General features: G+C 48.8%; 1 long non-coding RNA gene across 6 annotated transcripts in view; it reads right to left on the bottom strand.

The window, feature by feature from the left end:
- Window positions 1-13,228, bottom strand: part of LOC114208647 (uncharacterized) — a 47,348-nt gene extending 34,120 nt beyond the window's left edge. For all 6 annotated transcript variants that reach the window (XR_015768196.1, XR_003609090.2, XR_003609089.2 and 3 more), the window contains exon 1: window positions 13,065-13,228. This is a non-coding gene — a long non-coding RNA (uncharacterized LOC114208647). The remainder of the gene's footprint in view (window positions 1-13,064) is intronic.
- Between the last annotated feature and the right edge of the window lie 905 nt (window positions 13,229-14,133).

Genomic DNA, 14,133 nt, shown 5'->3' with positions numbered 1-14,133 from the left:
ACTGTGTCCCACCCAAATTCATGTGTTCAATCCTAACGCCCAGTGTGATGGCGGTAGAAGGTGGGGTCTTTGGGAGGTCTTAGGTCATGGGGACTCCAGGGAGCTCTCTTGCCCCTTCCACCATGGGAGGACACAGACAAAAGCCAGCCATCTGTGAACCAGAGAGAGCATTCTCACCAGACACCAAATCTGCGGGCGCCTTGATCTGGGACTTCCCAGCCTCCAGAACTATGAGAAATAAAATTTGTTTTTAAGCTAGTCTATGGGAATTTGTTATAGCGGCCCAAATGCACCAAACGAAACTAAATTTAACATCCAGTTAAATTTGAATTTCAGATAAACAATTTTTGCTTAATTGTGTCCCAAATATTGCATTCAAATTTAACTGGATGGCCTGTAACTTCGCTTGCTAAACCTATAACTCTATGTAGAGTATATAGAGAGATAACAAATGTGAAGATGCTTTATCACCTATCAAGAGCTGTACACTTAATAATATCTTTCCATGAGACATATGCATATCTACCCACGGGCCACCAGCTTGGCCTAGTGCAGAGAACAGAGACTCTTACGGTCAGGTGATGGAAAATGTGTACCGTCTCAGCCTGTGAATTGGATACCTGGGTCTTGTTTGTCAATTGATTGATCTTTGGACATTTCACCTCTGGGGCTTCAATGCTTCCATCTTTAATACTCCCAAATGCTAGAATGAAAAACATGGAAGCAACAGGTACCCAGAACTTTGTCTATTGCTGATTGACTGACACATGTCTGGACTAAATCTCCTTTTGACTACATAGTTGAAGAAGAAAACAGCATGACTTGTCAGTGAATTATTTAATGAAGGATGTGTTTGGCTCCGAGATGGTCACAGAACCCCGCCTAACATAGAAAAACAAAAGGAAACAACTAGTTTACTCCATAGAGACTTCTTATTTATTTGGGGTTTTGGGTGTCTCCTCCTATCAGAGTTCTGTGAGGGGAGAGATTTTTGTCTGTTTTGTTCCCCATTAATATTTAGGGCCTAGCCCAGGACTGGTGGAATATTTGATGCCCTGAAACCGTTTTAGCTGGCTACATTAAAGATGAACAAACACATTCATAATCTATTGGAATGGGACTTTTCTGAAGCCCGTTCAACCTCCCTTCCTTTTTAAGGAGATGACAGTCATGGCCCCAAGTTTTTTGGAACAGAGTTACCACCTCTCCACAGAATGTCCCCCAATCAGTGACCAACTCAAGTGCCCAGTGACTAGGGCCCAAGGGCTAGGTTATTTGGCCTGCATTCCCCCAAACTCCCCAAAGTTCTGTTGCCATGTTTTTGTTTTTTAATGGACTTGCCACCAGCTACCAAGACGCTAATGAATGCCCAGTACCCAGTGAGCGTTTGGATTCCATGATTCGCTGGCTCTACCAATAAAGGAAGGGCAGGCTGACTTTAGGAACTTCTTAGCATCCAGAAAACCCTATAAGCCATCTTGAGATTTGCCTCTTAGAAACAACTCTCTAGTGGGGGAGCCCGACATTGTTGGAGACTTGGGACTAGCTCATCACTTCTTACAGCTGCATTTGGGTCCCCTCACCTCAGTGAGACCCTTGGTTACATTAACTGTTACCATTTTTGCATCCCCTTCCATAGTTGTCTCGGCTGCCCCTTTTTCTCCATCCCTATCACCCACCCTAACCCAGGCTTCCCCATTTCTCCCAGAACTAGAGCTTCCAGATTGCCCCAGAGTTATCCCTTTGTAAGCCGAGTACTAGCTGCAGTCAGCTTGTCCTGCATCTCCCATTCAATGAAATTTAGGGAGCCTGATGCTCATCCTAAAATCTTTCCAAGTTTCTTTGTGGGAGGTGGGAGGAGATGGGGGTTATTCTCTTCATGGCCATTTCTTGCTCTGAATACCTGTTTCCGCTGGAAGGAGTCCAGCATAGGAATTGAATACCTTACCTGCACACCCGCAGTCACACCCCCCCACCCACTGGTGGTTACAATCGTGTATCACATCAACCCAGATGTGGCTTTGGTCCTTTCCCCTATTTTCCACCCCAGAAAACTCATACCAGTCATCTTTGTGAGCATCAGGCTCCCCTGAATTTTTTTGGATGGAGTAATTTACATGTCAGTGAGGCATCAACTTAAGTTATTTTAATTATGTACTTTTAAATAAATATGAAATGCATACATTCCTTCTCATTAAAAAAAAAAAGTTAAAGCAACAGAGATAATGCTAAGGAGGTAGAACAGGAAGATGGAGGAACGTGGTTTCTTGACATCACCACCAAGTTGCCATCCAGCCCTGAACTGCTTACCTCTTGGACTTCCTGTTGCAAGATATAAATAAACTCCTATATGTTAGGCTACTATGAGTCAGGTTTTCTGCTGCATGCAGCTGAACACAATCCTATCTGACACACTCCCTGTCTGGCACTGAGCCTCTCCCTTCTCATCACTTTCTGACCCCTTAACCATTGAAATTTTTCTACCTAGCATTTCATCACTAGCTGAAAAGATATTCTTTCTTAATGGCTGACAAGTTTGCTGTCTGGTTTCCCAGGAGGACGTAGGCTCCACATGGGGAAGGAGTTGGTCTTGCTCTCATGATATCCCCTAGGGTCTAATGCAATACTTGGCCCATAGTAGGTGCTCAATAAATATTTGTCAATAAACAAGTGAGTGCAAATTTGATCATGTCCTTCCCCATTTAGAGGATAAAATCCAGACTACTCTGGGCAGTCAAGGTCATTTCTGCCCTGGACTCTGTCTGCCCCATCCACCTTGTCCCAAACCAGTTTGTACTGCTGTCTGTATGGGCACCAACCACTGAGCCTTTGCACAAGCTGCTCTCTCGTGTACACACACACACATTACTGAGCACCTACTGTATGCCAGACACTCTTTTTGGTATAGGAGAAAATTCAGTGAACCAGACAGACAGAATGCCCATGACTATGGAGCTCAGCAGAAAGGAGAGACATTGGCCAAGTGACTACAGTGTAGTCAATCTTAATAAAAGAGACTATTGGAGTTATGAGAGTTCCTCAATCTCTAAATGGCAAACTCCTAGTAACCCTTTAAGGCCCAGCTCCAATGTCACTTTCTCTAGGAAGCCTTCTCCATGTCCCTGGGCTAGGGAGGTTGCTCCTAGTGCTCCCACAGACTCTTGCTGGACAGATCGAGCCATAGAACTCACCCCACTCTATGGTCTTTGCCATCTTCTTGTGAGCCTGCTTATGATCCTGCTTGTGAGCTTGTGGAGCCCAGGAGCCTTGCCTTATTGATCTCTGTATCCCCAAGGTCCAGTGCAGGGCTTGGCATGCAAATTTTTATTGAGTTCAGCAATTGACCTGTCCCTTCCTTGGCCTGCCTCCTTCCTTTCGCCAGTCCTTTTTCCCATGCTCAAGCTCCAGGCTGCCTTGGTCTCCCCATTCCACAGTTAGCTCCCCAGGCATATCTTCATCTTGTTCTGATTTAACCCTTCCCTTCCCCAGGCAAGCTGCAGAGTGGGGAGGCACCAGCTTCCTCTTGGGCTGTCTAAGCAAAGCTTAAATAAAAGGTCAGGAAAAGCCATTCAAACACTAGGGATTACTTTTCTGCTTCTCTACTCCTTTACTCCTCAGGCAAATCACCTCTTCTCCCCCTCCCCTTCCTTGTCTTGCATTGTCCCCAACTACACTCTCTTCACAGAACCCTGCAGATTTCTCATGCCTCTGCACCTCTGCACATGCTGTTCCACTCTGCCAGAAATGCTGTTGTCCTACCATCCTTCCTGACAAAAGCTGCCACACCCTTTGAAGCCCAGCTTGTGTTATCTCTTCAATATGGCTTTTCCCATACCCCCTCCTCCATCCCCAAGCAAAATGAATTGTTCTGATGGTGTTTCTTGGCTGTGGCCTCATCCCACAACATTTTGTTGGTTTGTCCACCGTCCACTTGCTCTCAGACAGTGAGGTTTTCACCATCTGCATCAGTGGCAAGTCTATGCCTAATCTCTGTCCTTCCAGTGCCCAACCTAGGGCTTGGCACACTGCAAAATCAAATAAATAACTGTTGCTTTGGGTGGCTGAGGTCTTGGGCAGCAGATGAGAAGAAGGGGCTACCCCTTCTGGGCAACAACACCTTGATTTGTCTCTGGACGATCATCTTACCCTTTTCCATCCATCTGGTTTGCGTGGAACTGACTAAGAGCCAGGGCTGAGCCTATGACGTGGCAACCCACTCAGATAGCACATCTCCTGACCTCAGTGACTATACAGTGATGGGCATGTGAGCTAAGCCCGGCCAGTGAAAGCATGGCAGCAAAATTGAACATGGGGAGGGGCATTGGGGGAAAAGAAAATGAAGGCAGAAGAAAAATGATGGGCCAAAAGTAGAGTTAGTGTCCCTCAAAGGGGTCCATGAAATCCAAGATATTTGACAGAGTCTGGCTATCCCCATGACCCTGTGCTTCCGAACACAAAAGTGTTCCCACCTAAATATCTGCTGCGGATAATAAACAGGACCCACCTAGAATTAAACGAAGCAGGATGAAGCTGTGGTCAAAGAGGCTGTGCTTTGGAGTCAGATCATCCGAGTTTGTATACTAGCTCATCGGCCTATACTATGTCTGTACGAGCCCCTTACTTCTCTGACCCTCAGTCTCTATCACTAAGATGCAGGTATCAATTTGTGGGGTCGCTCTAATAAACAGGAGGTGCATGCAAGTGGCAGCAGGTGTCCAACTATTGTTACTCTGTTGTCATCATTAGTTGATTGTCTGGTACACCAATCCAGGGTAGAGATGGCAAGGCCAATGACGAGGCTTAAACTAGGGCAGAGAGAGCGAGAACAGAGAGGAAGATGGTTGGAATAGATATTATCCAGTTGGTGTTAGTCAGAAATCTTTTGTTTGCAAACGACAAAAACGCAACTTCAAAATCTGCTTGAGCCAAGAGGAAAGTATTTGTCCATGTCACTGTCAAGTGAGAGGTACATTTTGAGTTTCACAAAAGGCTGGGAGGCTGGGTCCCCTCCTTGTATATTTTCTTGGTTCTGCTTTTCCCTGGGCTGGCCTCTTTCTCAGGCAACCACCATGCCCATGGAGGCCCCAGTTCCTCCAGGCTGAGAGAGTTACCCAGCTGGCAATCCTTATAGAAAAAGAGAGGGTCTCTTCCCCAACATTTGTGATGAAAGTCTTGGAATTGAGTCTCGTTTGCTATGCTTCCTCATGTTCCCATCCTGGAGCCAATCACAGGCGTAAGGGAATGTTCTGAGCCTGGGCCGTGTGACCATCCTTGGTGTTTGGGGAGGGGGAGAGAGTCCAACTTCATCTGGGCTGAGGGTGGGAAAGAGGATCTCTAAGGAAAATTGGAGTGCTATCACCCAAACACAGGAGGGTATGCTGGGGAAAACCCTAATAGCTGTGCCCTGCAGAAGGGGATTAGTGGGGCCCGAGGAAGGACTGGATGTGGAAGGCCAGGGAGTCAACAGGAGCAGTGCTAACCGGGCTGTTTTGAGCTCGTGGCCTCTGACTTTGGTCCCCAGCAGGCCTCAGGAGCATGACTCAGCAGTGAAGCTGCCACACGCAGGGTTTTGCAACCGACCTTTCCCCTCCTCCCCAGCCCTGCATTGGTGTGTCCCTGGAGTTGGGCCCGGCTCCTGCCTGGAAATGTCCCTGACCGGGACCTCCTCTGGTCCCTGGGAGAGGGAGGGTCTCCGGTCTCCTCAGCCCAGCTCCGCCGTTTCTCTCTTGCTTCTCGCCCCAGGGCAAAGTCTGGAGTTTGCTGAGAAAAAGGTCAAATGCCACCTTGCTCTAAGTTGGGTGTCCAGCAGCCAGCGCTCTGTGGCTGCCCTGCCCCCAGCCAAGCAAGGGAAAGACCAGAACTGCTTTACACTGGCCTAGCCCCCAGAGACAGGGATGGTCGAGTGCTTCTCAACCTTCAGAGTGAGAAAATGGGGATAATAAGAGCTGTCCCCGTAAGTCCTCCTCCTCGGGAGAGTAAATAGCAAATAAGGTCATGCTGAGGACACACCCTTTGAGAGAGGGGGCTCCCACCCTCAGCTCACCTTTCGTGAGCACCTACCACATTTCAGGCCCCAAGTGCACGCTGGAACAGAAAGCGGAACAAAATCCAACTGTAGCCCCAAGTTGCTTGTGAGTTACAATAGGAAACAAACAGGTAGAAATCAGCCCGCAGTGTCCAGAGTCCTTTTATGACTAGGCACGGGGCTTGGGGAGAACAGAGGAGGCACAGAGGATACAGTCTGAGGAGTCTGGGGGCAGCTGGGAGGGACTGGAGAACAGGGACCTAGCTGGCTCCTGAAGAGCAAAGAGCTGGCTGGGTCAGGAAAGGAGGGAAAGGGCATCCCAGGGGAAGAAGCCTGTGCAAAAGGGAAAGGTTGCCTCAGAAGCTGAAGGGGAGCCCAGGGCACAGGGAGAAATTATGGGAAGACATGAGCCCGCAGTGGCAGATGGGACCAATGTTCAGAAAGAAGTTCTAAATGGGGGAGTGTCCAGGCCTGATAGAGACCTCTAGTTCAGATCATTTCATTAGCCATAATTAAACAGAAGCTCTGGCAAAGCGAAGGTCTCTCTTCAGTAGGAGATCAACTTAGCGAAGATTTGGGCTCCCTGAGAAAGATGCAGAGAAGCCCAACTTTCTGAGAAACCTCATCCCCCCGGCCTCTTGTATCTGATGGTGCACCCGGATGCCAGTTTTTATGTCCTGCGTTGTCACCCCACTGTCCCTAAAGCTCCTTTCTGAGAAGTCATGGCACAGTGGGTGTTTGGACGGTAGCAATAGCCAGGCAGAGAGGAAGATGCCCCCTGCCAACCCCAGCTGCCCGGGTAAATCAGCCAGGCAGATACCTAGCCAGGAACACCTATAGATGCTAAAGGGGCCTTCCAGGAGGGCCGGAAATGTTTCTCCCTGTCCCTTTCTTTTGTCATTTCAACATTAACTTGCCATTCAGTTGGGAAAGGTGAGGGCCCTTTGGTCATCTGTCCCTGGCTGTGTGACATGGCCAAAGCCTTGTGAGCCTGAGTTTTCTCAGCCGAAAAGGTGATGCGAGGGTGGCCCTAGATCCCGCACACGAAGCGCCTGTGTGAGGAGGAGGCTGCCCACGCTCACGCCCTTCTCCCAACTCCCTCTTCCTGGAAGCCTAGGCCCCTCTCACCCCCACAGACCACGCTGGAGGTGGCGTAGGGAAGCAGGGTCAGAGAGGGAGCGGCCTTGCCTAGGGTCACAACCGCTGGTACCCACCCGGTCAGTATTTGAACTCAGATCCAGGTCCTGGGCTCTAGACAGCAGGCTCCCTCCAGATGGGGTTACAGACCATAGTCTAAATATTTCAAGTTATAAATCAAGGTAATAAACTATTAAATAAAACGTGTTTTATTGCCTGGTAGCACAGAGCTTCCTAATGACCTGGAATTAGGCCCAACCTTGCAGTTTCACACGAGCACCTGCCCTCTGCTACCCTTGTTCTGTTTGCCTGCACTGTAAGGGGCCTTGGGCAGGCAGCCCGCACCCCCCGCACCCCCCACCCCCCCGGCAATCAGCACCCACTGGCCGCATGGCCTACCCTAGTGAAAATAGGATGGGGGAGAGGCCCATGAAAGCCTGCAAGTGGGCTCAGACATTTAACAAGGAATCCCAGGATCTTGGGACCCTGGAGCATCATCTGGAAGGGAGCTGCTTAGGTTCCAACTGGGACACAACCCTTGTCCCCCCAGATTCCTCACTTGGGCAGGGGAGAGGGCTGGAGCCCCTCTTGCCCTGGTCAGAGGATGCAGGACATGGAGCCAGGAAACAAAATTATGTTCTTGGTTCTGCTATTTTCAAATGAGATCTTAAAGTCAGTCCTGGTATCTCTCTGCATCTCAGTCTCCCCGACTGCGAAATGACCGAGCCAATCTATTTAGTCTCTGAGTTTCCTTCTGGCTCTGACCCGGGGTCCTGCAGCTGACCCTGCCCTCCCTCAGGCCAGTGGGTGCCGGTCAGTTGGTCACCAGCTTCTCCAGGGCTTCCTGCCTGGGGCAGCCCCTCCAGGTCCACAGTTATCTTTGGAATTGAGCTCTTAACTTCCCTAAACAGCGGGTCTGGAACTAAGCCAACAAACTAACAAAAACCTTTAATTGATTTCATTGGTGACCTGGGATCATAAAAGTAGTCAAATCTTGACCAAGCTTGCTAATACAGGCTTCTAGGTCACCTAGGCGGGCTGGCCCTTCTTTACGCCTGTTGACAGCCGGATCAGCCCTCCCAAGCCAGTCTGTAATCAGGATCTTTAAAGAAAATAAGTGAATTAGGCAAATTGAGAGGACAGAAGGTTCCTTTGAGTTTTGGAGCTTGGGGACAGCCCTGGTGAGAACAGATAAGGCTAGAGGAGGAGTGAGCGGAGGGGTGGGGAGGAGAAGGCCTGGGGGGAGGGGCACAGGAGGAAGAAGGGAATCATTATTAGCAGTTGGTGAGTTTTACCACGGGCCCGTGACCTGTGCCAAAATTTTACATACATTTTCTCAATGATTTAAAGATTTCAGAGACCAGTAAAATCCCCTCCTTTTCAATGCCCAATTTTGGGAGCTGAAAATGAGTGAGTTTCTGGCTTTTTTTTTTTTTTTTGCCAAGGAAAGACATTAAAAAACAAATATCTATTCTATTATTTATCCATTTGACAAATATTTATTGAGAGCCTGCTATGTGCCAGGCGTTATTTCAGGTACTGGGGTAGAGCTGTGAACCAGAGAGACAAAGATGCCTGTGTCCTGGGGAAAGTCAAGACAATGGACCCAACAGAAAATAAGTAATAGGTCTGACGGTGGTGGTGGTGGTAAGTGCTATGAACGAGAAACGTGTCGGGCAAGGGGGAAGGGACGGGGCCCAAGGGGGTTGGATTGTATTTTAAACGGGGTGCTCAGGGAGGGTGTCCTCGAGAAACACACATCTGAATAAAGTTCTGGAGCTGGTGAGGGGGTGAGTCTCTGGTAGGTGGGTGGGCTAAGGATTCTGGCAGAGGCAACTGTAAGCACAAAGGCTTGTCGCCCTTTCACTTACAAAATAAAAATAGAGTGAGGATAAAATCTCAAAATGAAGGCCAATCTTTCTTCCGGGAGGGTAATTGGTAAACTATTCTGGTGATATATATGCATTGCCTCCCCAGCTAGCTAGCTATCACGACATAGGTATAGATGGACATATACATGTGTTCTTTGTCATGATGTTTCTTATTGTGCCATAAAAGGGTAAGAACATGTCTCAAGCCTGTACCTGTCTGCGGATTAACCTGTGGCCATTGATGGTTACTGCATTTTACAGGGAGCGCATCTGAGCCTCAGAGGGGGAGCGGCCTTGCCTAGGGTCACAACCGCTGGTACCCACCCGGTCAGTATTTGAACTCAGATCCAGGTTCTGTGCTCTTAACAATAAGCTGCCCTGGTCTGCTTTTCGGCCACACCTCCACCAACCCCAGCCCCAGGGCTCCACAGGTGCTGAGTAAAAGAGCAACTTGGCCATCTGGTTAAACCTGATTTCCCCTCCTTCTTTTTCTTGCCCAGGGGGCCGGGGCAGTGTGCACAGCCCCCGGGCTGGCAGGACTGAGGGTGGGCGGCTGGAGCCACAGACTTTGCTCCTTTCTGGAGATCAGTGCGCAGCTCCCTGGCGCCGGGCCTGCTGGGGCCTTTGTGTTGGCATTTGCCCCATCAGGAAGCCTAGCTATGCAGGTTGGGTCTGGCCTAGGAGAGCGCATTGCTTCAAAACCCATCCATGCCAGCGAGCAGGCTCCGGTCAGCTGCTCTGTGCCCAGCTCTGGACTGGGAACTTTGTGGGTCACTGTGCTGAGTTGAACTCTGTCAGCAACCATGAAGGGCAGGCGAGAGGGCTGTTCATTTGTTCACTCGGTCATTCCCACCTCCATTCCCACCAGAATTTGCTGAACACCGGATCTTTTCAGAGAACATGGTCTGAGTCTCTAAGATGTGCCAAGCATTAGGCCGGGCGCTTGTGTTCTTATTTAAAGAGGTATTAAATTAGCATAGGATGTAGGGAGAGATTCTCTGGGGTAGGTGGAGGGATTTATTTAGATTGGAGGAGAACTGGAGAAGTTTTGAAAGGAAGTAAGATCTGGGCTGGGCCCTGCAAAGCCAGGGACCTTGGAAAGTGTAGGGCTGGGAAAGGGCCTTCAGGCAGGGGGAGCAGCCTGCACAAAGGCTGGGCAGTCAGATAAAAAAGGGTGTGTTTGCCAACCAAGAGCTCTGGAGCAGTTTCCCTGCAGGACAGTGGGAAGAGAGGCGGTTAGGTTAGTCAGAGAGGACGCTGAGAAAGAAAGTTCGCCAACTGGTGTCTGAGCGACCCTGGGCCCATCATCTACGTCTCTGACTCTCTCCCACACATGGGTACTGATGGGGTTCAGGACAGGCCACCCCAAAATACGCTACTTTGGTATATTGATTATTTTGAATTAAAGTTACTTAAGAAACAACCTGTGCAAAAAGGACACAATGACTCTCCTTTGTCCCCTGGAAAGCAGGAAATAAATTTCCCATGTGTAGGCTACCCTCCCTGTACCAGGAGAGAGGTCCTTATCACTAGAGATAGGGAATTTAGGGCAAGAAGGCTGTATAAACAAACCCTTGTTACTTCTTCACTCATTTACTACCCCAAACCCAAACTTATTTGTCTTGTCAATTCTTCACAAATGTATTGTTTCTTTGTCTAAAAGCTGCCTACCCTGGTCACTTCTTTGAGTCTCATATTTTTGTAAGCCCCATACACGTGAAATTAAGTTTGTTTTTCTCCTGTTAATCTCTCTTATGTCCATTTAATTGTTAATCATTTTATTGATTATTAGTTATTTGATTGTTAGAGCAGCCAAAGAACCTAGAAGGGAAGAAAGGAAAAGCTTTCCTCCCCTACAGTATACACAGTCACACATATACAAGCTTCCACACCCACACCCATACATATATGTACATGCATGCGCATGCATGCACTAGCGCGCACGCGCGCGCGCACACACACACACACACACACACACACCCACACACACTCTGTTGTGCCTTTCCTGATACCACTAGGCAATTAACTCGTTTCTTAGTGGACACTGACTGGGGGTCCTACAATTTAACTCAGTTCTGGTGCTACCTACCTGGAGTCGCACAGGTTATGGGCTCAGTCCCCATAAGACTGTTCCCCAATTCAGATGCCCAGGTGGACACTGAGCTTCTGGTGGACAGGCTATAAATTGGAGGTTCCCTAACCCGCCCTCCTCGGGTTTGATTTTCTAAAGTGGCTCATGGAACTCAGAAGAACTATGTACTTAACTAGGTTACGGATTTATTGTAAAAGGATCTAACTCAAGAACAGCCAGATGGAAGAGATGCACAGGGCAAGGTATGGGGGAAGGAGTGAGGAGCTTCCATGCCCCCTGGAGCACATCACTCTCCCCAGATCTCCATGTGTTCACCAGCCCGGAAGCTCTCTGGGGCTCTGTCCTTTGGGTTTTAGGGAGGCTTCCTTACATGGGCACGATGGATTACATCATCGGTCATTCATGACTGATTCAACCTCCCTCCAATCCTTCTCCCGTCCCAGGAGGTCAGGGGTTGGGACTGAAAGTTCCTAATCCTATAATCCTGGTTGGTTCCCAAATAACCAGGCAGCTAGCTCCCATCCTTAGGGGCTTTCCAGAAGTTACCTCACTAACAAACTTAGGGGTAGCAGAAAGGGGCTTGTTATGAATAACAAAACCTTTATCACTCTTTTCACTTAGGAAATTCCGAATGTTTTAGGAGCTCTGTGCTCTCAACAGGGATGAAGATGGGGATATATGTTTATTATAAACCACAATATCACAGACATACACACTCATAAACACACATAAACACCCCCCCGCCCCCACATGCAAGGAGTGAGCCCAAGGACGGCATGTACAAGAGATTGGCCCTGCTACTGGCCTGGAAAGAGGAAGAAGACATGAATAGCAAAGGGAACGAGTGACATCGTTTGAGTCCCAAGTAGGGAGGGGAGCAGGCTTAATGCCGGAGTCCTGGCCTCTCCCCCAACCTTGCTGCCTCATGCTGCTGTTTTATTGGGACTTCAGGGGTTCTTTCTCCCCTGAAATACTCCTTCCCTTCACAACAGGGCTGGTGATCAGGGCCTGCCAAGAGCACATACTCCAGCCACAGTGGTGAGGGCGCCCTGGGGGGATGGGGAGACTGGTCCTTGCCCTAGGGCACCGCAAACCCTCTCCTTATCAGACTTCAGTGGAGCAGACACACCGACAGATCAGTGGAAGCCTTTTCTGATTTCTCTCTTTATTTAACCTCAGTCTCGAACTTCTTGATTCTTTGTTGATTGTGCAGACACTTTCATTTCCCAGGACTGTGACGTACATGTTACTTTTATAAATTTTGTATTAAATTTTGATTTTAAAAAAGAGAGAAAATTGAAAAAATAACATCTGTGAGTGCCTGTCAGCATTTTAGGGTTTCAAACATGTACTCATTTTAGAAGTGACTAGTCTTGTGCCCAGCAGGCTGACCCGTGGGCAGTGGTATTCATTCATTCATTTCAAAATGCTGATGGGGCACCTGCCATAAGCTGGATGGTTATAGTCACTGTGATAACAATCGTGAACCCAACAGACAAGGTTTCTGTATCCAAGGAGACTACTGGAGAATGGTGGCAAAGAAGTTAGCAGACCAAAGAATAAGCAACAGTAAGGAATGTCTTTAATGCCACTGAAGCTTACATTTAAAATGGTTAAAATGGTCATTTTTATGCTACCATTTTATGCTAAATTTTGCCAAAGTAAAAAATACTGATTTTTTTTTTTTTTTTTTAACAGGGAAGAGGTGGGCTAATTTCCCCGAGATGGTTGGGGAAGACCTTTCTGGAGGAGGGACCTCTGATCAGAGAGTGGACAGAGTGGAGGGCTGATAAGACCCAGGCGGCTTGGCTGCACTGCGATCGTGGGCCAGGTGGGCAGCGGCAGCAGCCCGTGGGACCTCGGAGGCTAGGGGACCGAGGGCGAACAGAGGGAAACGATGGAAGGACTGTAGCTGTGGGAGTGACCTAATCTGGCTTACCCGTTGAAAAGACCACTCAGGCTGCAGTGTGGCACAGAGCCGGCCAGGAGACGCAGAGGCAGGCTTGGGGGGCGATGTGGCAGTCCGGGCGGGGAGGTGAGGTTTCTCCCCTTCAGTATCGCGGCCCCCTTACCCCGTTTCCCTGACTGTCCCTGCATCACGGGGCCGGCGGGTCACATGTTGGAAAGGAAGATGAGGAAATCAGTGTTGAAATCTGCTGGTGTCTGTGTCAGTGGCAAAGGCTCCATTTCTGGGGCTGGGGCGTGGCCGGCGGGGCCCCTCCCGCTAGCCTGCTGCACCCACTGGCAGGAGGAGGAGGGGGGCAGGGGCCCAGGGCGCCAGGGGAATAGCTTAAAGAGACTGGGCCTGAGAGTTTGGCAAGTGAGCTCACCTCCCTGGGCCTCGGTTTCCTCATCTGACAAAGCAGGATAATAACAGTACTCACATTGCAAGCTCATTGCAAAGGTTCAATAAGGTCACAGGTGTCAAGCTGGCCCCATAGTTTCTAGCATAGGGCAAGCACCCAGTAAAAGATAGCTGTCATCATCATCAAAATCATCATCATCATCATCATCATTTTGCTTTGGAAATCTAAAACATTTATTCAGTCTGCTCTGGGTACATTAAGACCACGAGACTTCCCCATTTGAAGGTTATACATTGAGTTTAAGTCCCTTTGATTAATAAGGGACTTATTATATTCTGAGAGCATCTCAGGGTCAGGGTCTGGAACTTCATCTTGTTTTCCTCCCTGGGGTCACACGGGACGCTCTGCTATCTATGTCCCTTAATGCCCCAGTCTTTATACACTCACAGCACCTAGAGTTAGATGCTCAATCTCTGTGTTTCCTGCTAGACATGCTCCATTAAGAAAGGACCACCCCACCCCTAGGCATCACTGTGTTAATAGGGCACTGGTTAAGAATCTGGACTTCCTGTTTATATCCAAAATAATTGAAAGCAGCATCTTGAAGGGCTATTTGCACATTCATGTTCATAGCTACATTATTTTCAGTAGCCAAGAGGTGGAAGCAACCCAATGTCTGCCAACAGATGACCGAATAAGCAA

This window comes from Eumetopias jubatus, unplaced genomic scaffold (genome assembly GCF_037043125.1).
Source record: "Eumetopias jubatus isolate StellerSeaLion01/CBP00866 unplaced genomic scaffold, mEumJub1_p1.0 scaffold_5, whole genome shotgun sequence".
Classification (NCBI taxonomy): Eukaryota; Metazoa; Chordata; class Mammalia; order Carnivora; family Otariidae; genus Eumetopias; species Eumetopias jubatus.
The sequence above is the reverse complement of the archived record's forward strand: the minus strand, read 5'-3'. Positions and strand labels throughout refer to the sequence as shown.